This window comes from Triticum aestivum, chromosome 1B, assembly GCF_018294505.1.
Source record: "Triticum aestivum cultivar Chinese Spring chromosome 1B, IWGSC CS RefSeq v2.1, whole genome shotgun sequence".
Taxonomy (NCBI): Eukaryota; Viridiplantae; Streptophyta; class Magnoliopsida; order Poales; family Poaceae; genus Triticum; species Triticum aestivum.
The window spans coordinates 553,893,835-553,903,543 of record NC_057795.1 but is presented as its reverse complement, the minus strand read 5'-3'; the positions used below and the strand labels follow the sequence as shown (position 1 = coordinate 553,903,543).

Here is a 9,709-nt window from a genome sequence, read left to right as displayed (position 1 = left end):
AAAAGTGTCAACTATTGTAGAGATACCTTCAAATTCATTACCTTATATTGACATCATCCTGATCCATCTTCCTCAGCATTGGCGCAAGCTAGGAAAGCCGCTGATTTGAATAACGTCTCTATCGATCTACAGTCTTGTGCCTAACTCTGAAATTTAGTTCTATTGGTGTTTAATTGTTGTTCTGTTTTGAAGTTTCTGTTTGTGGTACACTCTTATTTGTTATGTTGTCCTATAGATAAGAGTGCATCTCACGAACAGAAACTTCAAAACAGCACAACATTAAACATCAATCCAATTAAATTGCAGAGTTAGGCCGGAGACGGTAGGTCGGAAAGGAAAGGACTTGCTAGTGCCAGGAGAAAACATATTGAACCTAGATTAAAAACAAAATATACTTAGATCGATTCAACTAAACAAGTTCGATGCCACATATATTTGTAAAAATCATGTTGATGAGACAAAAGGATATACTATTGTATAGATATCCTAAAATTTATTACCTTATGTTGAAATCATCCAGATCCATCTATCTCCCGATCGGTCCAAGATGAGAAATCCGTTGATAAATTTCAAGTCGCGGTGCGGCCAATCAAATGCACTCCACCACAACGATGTGCACTCCACACACCGGAAAAGTTGTGCATACAATTCATGGTGTATGCTAGATAAGCCGGTTACTGATGTCGTCGGATGGGTGCCTCTCTAGCAGCAAACGATAAGCTTGCGACCTATTGACGGAGAGAATGACAAACTCGCCGGAGAAGATGAAAGGTGACAGTGTCGCGATGAGAGGAAGGTCGGAATAAGGGGAAAAGGATGAGCGCGCTGAGAATGCGGCGTGGGGGTTGCGGGTTGAGTCGCGTTAGGGTTTGGGTGGGCATATATAGCACTTTGGGTATTCGTGTAGATGGTTGGATCGAGATCTAATGGCTATAGATCCAACATCCGTTTAATCTATTTTGAGTGGTTGTGAATGGTTGGTGCATGTAGTTTTCTGACCCTTATTTAATTGGAAATATAATTCCAATACATGTTACCTTCACAATCGTCCCAGGGGTTGGTATTTAGCCATCATGGCACTCACAAATCGTACAACATAATATGTGAAATATATATATTTTGTTATAATTTGATAGCCACGTGTTGAGTTAGGAAAACAAAGCCACAAAATTAGACAACCAACGGGGATAGGGGTGATGTACCCTAGCCATTTTTTGCGACGACAACTAGGCTATTCTCCGGCAGTTTGTACTTCTTCACTGATGCAACATTGTCCATTGTTGCGAACATGCCCGGAGTTTTATTTAGGATATGGTTCGCCTTTAGGATTTTCAATCTGCTCAAGGTGTCGACCATGGCTTCTTTTTCTCCGAGACGGCGAGACGTGGTCTAGCTCGATCTTAGCATGATGACTTCCCGATCAAAGGATACAATGTCAGCCTGGCTTTGGCAGCGAAGCGGCAACGACAGGCACTAGGATGACATGGTTGTAAGAGCATCTCCAACAGCCGCGCTTCGCGCCGCGCGTAAAATACCTGTTTGCCGCGCGCGCTTTGGCTGGTTTAGCGCGGCCGCCAGCGCTGGCTCCAGCAGCCGCGCTATAATGCAGCGCGCGAGCGCCGCTCCAGCAGCGCGCAAAAATACAGCGCACGCCACTCACTGGGCATTTAACATATATGGCATTTTGGACACAAAATAAGTTTGAAACATTCATCAAAATGCAATGAACATGTGAAATTTGACACAAACAAGTTGATGAAAATAAAAGTTCATGCCCGCAAGTTCATCCAACCAAGTTCAAAATGCAAACTAAAGTTCAAGACATAAATGAAAGACACATCAATCATCTTCCTCGTCTTCGTCCTCATCTTCCGAAGACGATTCTTCCGCCTCCGAAGATGAATCTTCCTCCCTAACCTCATCACGCATCGCATCACGTGAAGCTCCGGCGGTGGCGATGCCAACGCTCCCCGCGCTAGGGTTTCCGGCGGCGGCGGCGGGGGGGGGGGGGGGGTCGCGGCTGTACAACGGGGTGAGCGGGGTGCTGGTGTGCGCGTCCATGGGTGACAGGGCGCCGGCGCCGGCGCGCGCGGTGCGTAGGAGGAGGAGAGGAGAGAGTGCGGCGTGAGCGCTTGAGTGTGCCGCGCGCGGAAGCGGGCGCCCGAAATACACCGTGCGGGATAGTGCTTCCGACCGCGCGCCCAACTCGTTATAGCGCGCGCGCCGTTTTTGCGCGCCCGCTGGAGCGACCCGCCGCGTTGCGCGCGCGCTAAAACGGCCTTATTTACGGTGTGGCGCTAGTTTAGCGCGGCTGTTGGAGATGCTCTAACTTCCTTATTTTGAGTGTCTTATATCATTGGAAGTCCTTCTATGTAAATCCAGTCCCTTATATCCCCAAAATGAAATTGGACGAGTAGTTCCACATCATCTGTGTTAGAAGGGAGAGAGAGGGATTATGACGGAATATGATGGATGTATTATTGAGCCTCGAGGGCGAGTATATATTGAGTACAAGACTTAGAGGGCAAGATGCCTCTCCTGGAGATAAGGTAGGAGACGGATTACAAATCCTAGACTACCAAATACATGTATCCCAAATATATCTCTAACATCCCCCCGCAGTCGTAGCGATAGCGTTGCGAACAACAAGAGCGTCGCGGACGGTCAGACTGGAGAGAGTAGCAGCCGACATGCTGACATCCCCCCGCAGTCGTAGCGGGATCGTCGTGGACAGTGTCGCGTCGCGGACGCGTTGACTGTAGAGGAAGCCGACGAGTTACTCAAGCGGATGATAACCCTTTGTGCCGATGTCGACATAGCCGAGAGCGTAGGGTGGTGTAGCTGTGGTCGAGGTAGTCGTGCGAAGAACGCCGTGGTCGATGTCGAGTCGGGGTAGCCAGTGTCGAGGGAGTCTCCGTGGAGCCGCGGGCGCAAGGAGGCGCCGAGTTTGTCATGGGCGCAGTGGTGTCGAAGAAGTGGTGCGCCGGGAAGGAGAATGGTGTTGACGACGCATCGCGCCGGGGTTGCCAACCCCGAGGACACATCGTAGACGAAGGCACACGCTGGTGTTGTCAGCACAAGGCATGCGTAGACGGAGGAAGGCGAAGTTGACGAAGCGCCGCACCAAGCTTGCCAGGCCAGGGGACATGTCGTGGACGAAGGCACCGGACATACAAAAATTGGTACGCAAGATTGGCAAGACATCAAGTTCCTACAGAGACATATAACAGATATCACAGGGTGAGATTTACTAATTATCATTCCTGACTGTCTTCACATTTTAACCCTGAACTTGCTTCTCAAGATAAGAGAGAGACAACTCTTTTCACTAAACCCTCTCTCACGCGTCCAAATTCTTTTCAGGTTGCCCTGCTACAGAACACCGCAAAATCAATCCATTACATATTCATTCAAACAATGCTCATGGGACTAAAAAAAGATACAGTACTGAATTCTTACCATGGGAGTTTGCGGATATGATGTATACCATCACATCTGCCTTTGCAGTTGTGCCTGGTGGTGCTGGTCCTCTCCCTGAATCCCTCGACAAGTTCCTCCCTCGAAGCGGCTCTACACCGTCCCCAAGCTCCACTGCCTCGGCACCTAAAAAGAAGCGCAGCGGCAACCCATCCTCATCTGCGAAAGAGCCCGAGGGTGTGGTGGGACTGCTCGGGGCGGCTGACGGCATTAGGCTAGGTTCAGCAGCACTGGCGGCGCGAGAGCATCAGGACAGCCAGGGAGGGTCGGCGTCGGCACACATGGTCTCTGGCGTGACATCATCAGCCAGGGAGGGTCGGCGTCGGCACACATGGGCTCTGGCGTGACAGAGCGGCAAGGCAGGAGTGCAGGCGGTTGGGTAACTTTCCTTGGCGTCAATTAGCTGAAAAATACAGAGGATCCTCTACCCATCCACAAATATAGAGGATGACATGCTTGTTTCAGAAGCTCCTCTGAAAATTTTAGGGACAGAGAACCATACAGAGGATTTGTTAGAGTGGATGTCAGAGGAAATAAGAAGTCGTACGAGTAGCTTATTTTGGGGACAAAGTTCTGCTACATGAGCATCAGTAGCGGCGATACATGTTTGTCAGTTCAACAACACACCTGGGAAGTAAGCAACTACCCCTACACTTCAACAGCAGGCTGTTCTTTAAACTACCAATACCCCACAACCTGCATGCGAACTGCAGCATCTGCGAAAGGCCTCCCAAGCATCTGGTTAAACCAAACATTTGTAGCCGAAGCTTCAAGGATGTGAGATGTAGACCAAAGCCATGCGCCAAATTCAGCCATCCTGATCATCCATATAATGCTAACACTGCAAATTAGTACTATATGTTGCATCGCAGGACATGAACATCACTTGACAGGCCACCACCATCTCCTAGTTAGAAGAGGCGGTGTAAGGATGTCAATCATCGTCTCCTTCTCCCTTGGAGTCAGGGGAACCCCTCGGACAAGGTTCAGAGCCATAATGTGAATGTTAGTCCTTTGCCTATGCTTTTGGTAAGCCCAGACACCAGCTGCAACCCCACCCACAATGACCTGCATAATTTACTATGTCAGGTTTTGAACTACCTACCCTAGAATCCCAGTTGTACATGAAATGTTTAAATTAGGGAATTAGATACTTAAATAATTTGAAGTGTTCAATTGTATCATGTTCTGCTGCAGATTTTAATTTTATTTTACTAAGCACGAATAAATGCAGTTCAAAGAAGCATCACTGTCTGACTGTCTCTATACGGAAGTCGAGATACAACAAGGGATTAGCTAGAAACCTGGAATCCTCAGTTATCGATTAGCTTCTTTAGAAATTCAGATATTTTTACATCCATAAGTGCAAATTCACCCAATAATTAGGAAAGAGAATCATCAGCATTTGTGTTAATGCTGCCTATTACTTATGAACAACATCTTGACGCAAAAGTTTGTGATAATACATGGGTTCACCAGGGTCCAGGGTACACAATGCATGCATGAAACGAACAAATAATGTGCTAAGAAGTGCAAGTAATATTACTTCTAGTACAATAAAAGCATGAATAGCATGCTAAATTTGCAATTAGGCTCACCGGCGATAACCATATAGCGGCAGTTTGAATATCAAATTTAGGGGCATATAGAACTGTTTCTCCAAAGTCGTCTTCTAATTTTTTCTATATCTCCTTATCACTCTTGCCAGATTTTATTTCATCGCGAATTAGCTGCAAGAAAATTACACAGATGTGATTACCTGAGCCATGAAGCTTCCATGACATACTGCGTGTCTGGCAATAATATTTCAATCGTTTAAAGCATATAGAATTAGTACATTTATTTATGTCAAGAACTCAAGATTAGATTTTGCATGTATACATTGTGCATGGGGTAAATAAATGCTTGTGCACCAGACAAGGGTGTTCCAGTGCACCAATAGATAATGTAAATTTAAGATAGCTGAAAAGGCATACCAGTGCAAGAATATTATCAAAGTCTTAGAAACACTCACTAAAAAAAACATAAATGTATAATCCAAGAACGAAACCAGCTGTGGCATTACCAAGATCATTGTTGCATTCAAAAAGGGCATATAGACAGACAGACTTCTTTCAGATAAATATTTATAATAGCAAACATCATTCAAGTTTCTCAACGTTACTTTGCAGTAAACTATTGGGTGCCTGTGAACATCTTTGAATAACGAGAAAATGGCTAGTCCATTTCTGATCAAATGGTTAAATCAAACACATTTTATTTTACGTCATTATTGATCAGTGCAAGGTTTCGGGTCCAAATGTTACCTCAGTTACAAGTGTTATCAAATTTCCAATGTTAGTTAGGCGTGGCTTAGATCAAGAGATCAACAAAGCAAAGGTAATATTACTTGAAAAACCAGGAATAAACAAAATCTCTGCTACTAAAAGCTTGGCAATTAACTGGATGGAGAAGGTCAAACAACTAATCATCACAAGGCATATAGAACGGAAAAGCACCCTTCTAAGGAGAACCGCAACATCTGCTTGTGAATCTTCAATGGACTGGCTGCCACACTCAGTGCACCGGACATTGTGGCTAATATTTCTTGCACGGTCTTCAACAATCTGCTGCTGCTGTCCTCTTCCGTGGCCATGATACGGGATAATATGATCTGTATTAACTGTAACAAAATATAGGTGGTCCTATTGACTATGCAAAAACTAATGAATAAAGTTTATATACAATTATAAACCCATTGTTATTCAAATTGGTCTGCTAGTTGCATACCATCCATCCAGCAAAACAACATATTCCCCAAATCAAAAAATTACAAATGTAGATAGTAACCTGTAGGTATGAATTGCTATCTCCGCATTTTTTATCTTAAAAAAACTGTTGACGAATAATTCATGTGTAGCAAACAGGTTCCATATGAATCGACCACATGGATTAAATAATCAACTCTAATTGCAACTAATGAGCTCCAGACTGACTTGTAGGCATGAACTGCAACCTACATTTTTTATGTTCAATTAAATTGTTGCTGGTAATAAATCAACAGTTGAGTAACCATAATATTGGCTTGAACTGATACCAACAAAGTACTACTCCCTCCGTCCGAAAAAGCTTGTCCAAGCTTGTCTCTCAAATGGATGTATCTACCACTAACTTGGTGCTAGATACATCCATTTGAGGGACAAACTTTTTCAGACGGAGGGAGTAACTTCTAAGTTGTACACAAATTGACCACCTGGTCATCTCTCGATGGCCTAACTTTGGTTTGCTATTGGCTTTAACTAATACCAACAAAGTACTAACTTCTAAACTGTACACAAATTGACCACCTGGTCATCTCTCGATGGCCCAACTTTGGTTTGCTTTTTGGTCCTGTGCAACCTTTCATGTGCATGCCGTGCAATGAAACTACAGCTCATAGAGGCATACCATGTGTATTTCTATAGCAAAAGGGCACAACGAAAACTTACTGTATTTTTGGCTCCCGAATGGAATATCAGAAAACAGTAAACAAATGTGAATGCTGGAAAAAAGACCACCATTTGGGTATTGATTTTAATCACTTTATAAAGCCATGAAATCGCTTCGAAACTACTGATGTGGGACTAAAATATTTGCAGTGCCGCTGTAGTACAGTCGTTCACTTACCGGAGCGGCCGCCGGCCAGTGACTCCCTCCGCTTCTGCTGTTCGGCCTCGCCGCAAGAGAATACTGGAGTTCAACCCCCTATCCGATGTGTGCGCCTCCCTCCTCCACTCAGGTGGCCGGCGATGCTCCCGTCTCCGGCGCCAAGACAAACTAGTCCCCTGTCGACCACTCCGCGGTGGCCCGACGGAGGGAAACCCCTGTTCTCTATTTTTTGACGGAAAAAACCCAGTTCTCTATTTTCTGGCGGTGGGGAATGTTGGGTGCACGCCGGCGGCGTTGCTCCGATCGGGGGTCGGGATCGGGGGAAGGGGGAGGAGACGAGGACGAGGAGCGTAGCAGGTAGACATGGGCTGCCCATGCCCGCACCCACGACCAAGCCCACAAAATTGCCCTCGTGTAGCATCAAAAAACTGTGGGACTTGCGGGCCTTCCCACATGGGCGCGACTATGCTACCAGAGCCCGTGATGAGCCCGTGATGGATTGGCGACCCTAACGTCACGCTAATTTTCCTTTTCCTTTCCCCTTTATTTTTATTTTTAATATAAATGAATATATTTTAAAAACATAAATTTCCTTATATTTTATTAAAATCCCAAAATTATAAAAATGTTAAGATAGTATAAAAGATCTGTTAACGCCACTTCGAAAAATGTTGTTAGCTTTTCCAAAAATGTTCACGACAATATAAAGATGTTCCTGCATTTCAAAAAATGTATGTGAAACTTCAGTAAAAATTTGTATACAATGTAAAAAGAGATTATTTTCATAATATAAACAAAATATCATAAAACAAAGAAAATGTATGTAATATTTTAAAGAAATATTCCCGTGTTTCAAAAAAACATTCATGGTATTTCAAATTTGGTTATAGAAATGTAAAGTATGTTCATGTACGTTAAAAATGCTTATTGGCATTTAAAAATATACTCCCTCCGTTCCTAAATATAAGGTGTATTAGTTTTTCAAAAAGCCAACTGTTGTCTATGTTTGACCAACTTTACAAAAAAATATATAAAGATTTATAATACTAAATATATAAAATGTAAAAATATAGTCCATGATGAATCTAGTGATAATGATTTGGTATTCTAGATACTGATATTTTTGTCTATAAACTTGGTCAAACTTAGAGAAGTTTGACTTTTTGAAAAAATAATACACCTTATATTAAGGAATGGAGGGAGTACGTAATATTTAAAAAATCTCGCATTTAAAAAACCATGAAATTAAAAAAATGTTTTATACAGTGTTAAAAACATGTTCGCATGGTTTCAAAAAATTATTTATTGCCATTAAAAAATGTACCAACGCATATTTTGAAAAATATTACCTTGTATCCAAAAAAGTGTTCAAAAAAGGGATTGAAAGATAATGGCAATCACGTATGTGAAAATTGTTAAATGTGTATAATTTTTTTCACAAGTATACAAAAAATGTACATTGTGTATGAACAAGAATGAACATCAAAACATGTCAAAGGAAACGTCAATCATGTATGTGAAAAATGCAAAACGTGTATAAAAATAGTGTTTTGCGGGTATAGAAAAAATGTACAATGTATATGAAAAAGAATAGACATCAAAACATATATTTCAAGAAATTGCTAATCATGTATTTGAAAATGCTAAATGTGTATAAAAATAATGTTTCAGATGTGTACAAAAAATGTACAGTGTGTATGAAAAAAAGTGGACATTAAAACATGTATTTGAAAAAAGTTAAACATGTATAAAAATATGCTCCAAATGTATAAAAAAAATTATATTACGTGTGATAATAGATAGACATGTTGTGAAAAAAAAGAAAAAACAGTGAAAATGTAACAAATAAAACTGAATAAAAACAAGGAAAAGGAAAGAAAAACAATTTAAAAAAATGAAAATTGAAATAAGACCACTGCAAAACAAAAGAAATGGTGAAAACCGGAGAAACAAATGAAAACCAAAGAAGCCCAAAAAAACCCATAAAAGATAGCAAAACCAGTGAAAACCGAGAAAGAAAGGAAGAAAACCGGTGGAAAAACAAAGAAAAACAAAACACTAAGAAAAACAGTGAAGAAATAAAAGAAACCCTGGAGAAAACTGGGCCAAAATCGGTACAACGACCGAAGAAACCACTCGCGAGCGAGCTTCTTCCATCGAAAACATAGCAAACAGAAAAATCAGACTAAATGTGACAACCCAGTATCTAAGTATCCTCTCGTGGGAGAATAACCTGCAGCGAAACGGACGCTACTCTCGCTATAAGCGAGATATAGTTCTCGCATTTCCACATAACCCACTTATACGGGCACAACCTTCGGCCATGAAGAAGCCATGGCGGTGATGGCCATGGCTCCTTCATGGTCGAAGGCTGTGCCCGTATCTCCTGACACACATTAGTCGGTCGTTCGCATGCCTTCCACGCATGACGGTAGTCCTGGCCATCTCAGGCCCGGCCCTGTCGTCCCACCCAGGCCTGGCCCTAAAATCCAGGGCCTAGGCCCGATGGGCTTGCCCATGGGCCAGGCTAGGGCCTGAGTTTTGAGCCCACCAGCAGGGCCTGTACGGGCTTGGGCTTGGCATACCATCATTTTAAGGAAGAGGC

At 42.9% G+C, this 9,709-nt stretch overlaps 1 pseudogene; it reads right to left on the bottom strand.

Annotated features, from left to right (window-relative positions):
• Positions 1–4,007: 4,007 nt before the first annotated feature.
• On the bottom strand, positions 4,008–6,112 carry LOC123094798 (cytochrome c-type biogenesis CcmH-like mitochondrial protein; annotated as a pseudogene).
• Positions 6,113–9,709: the final 3,597 nt, after the last annotated feature.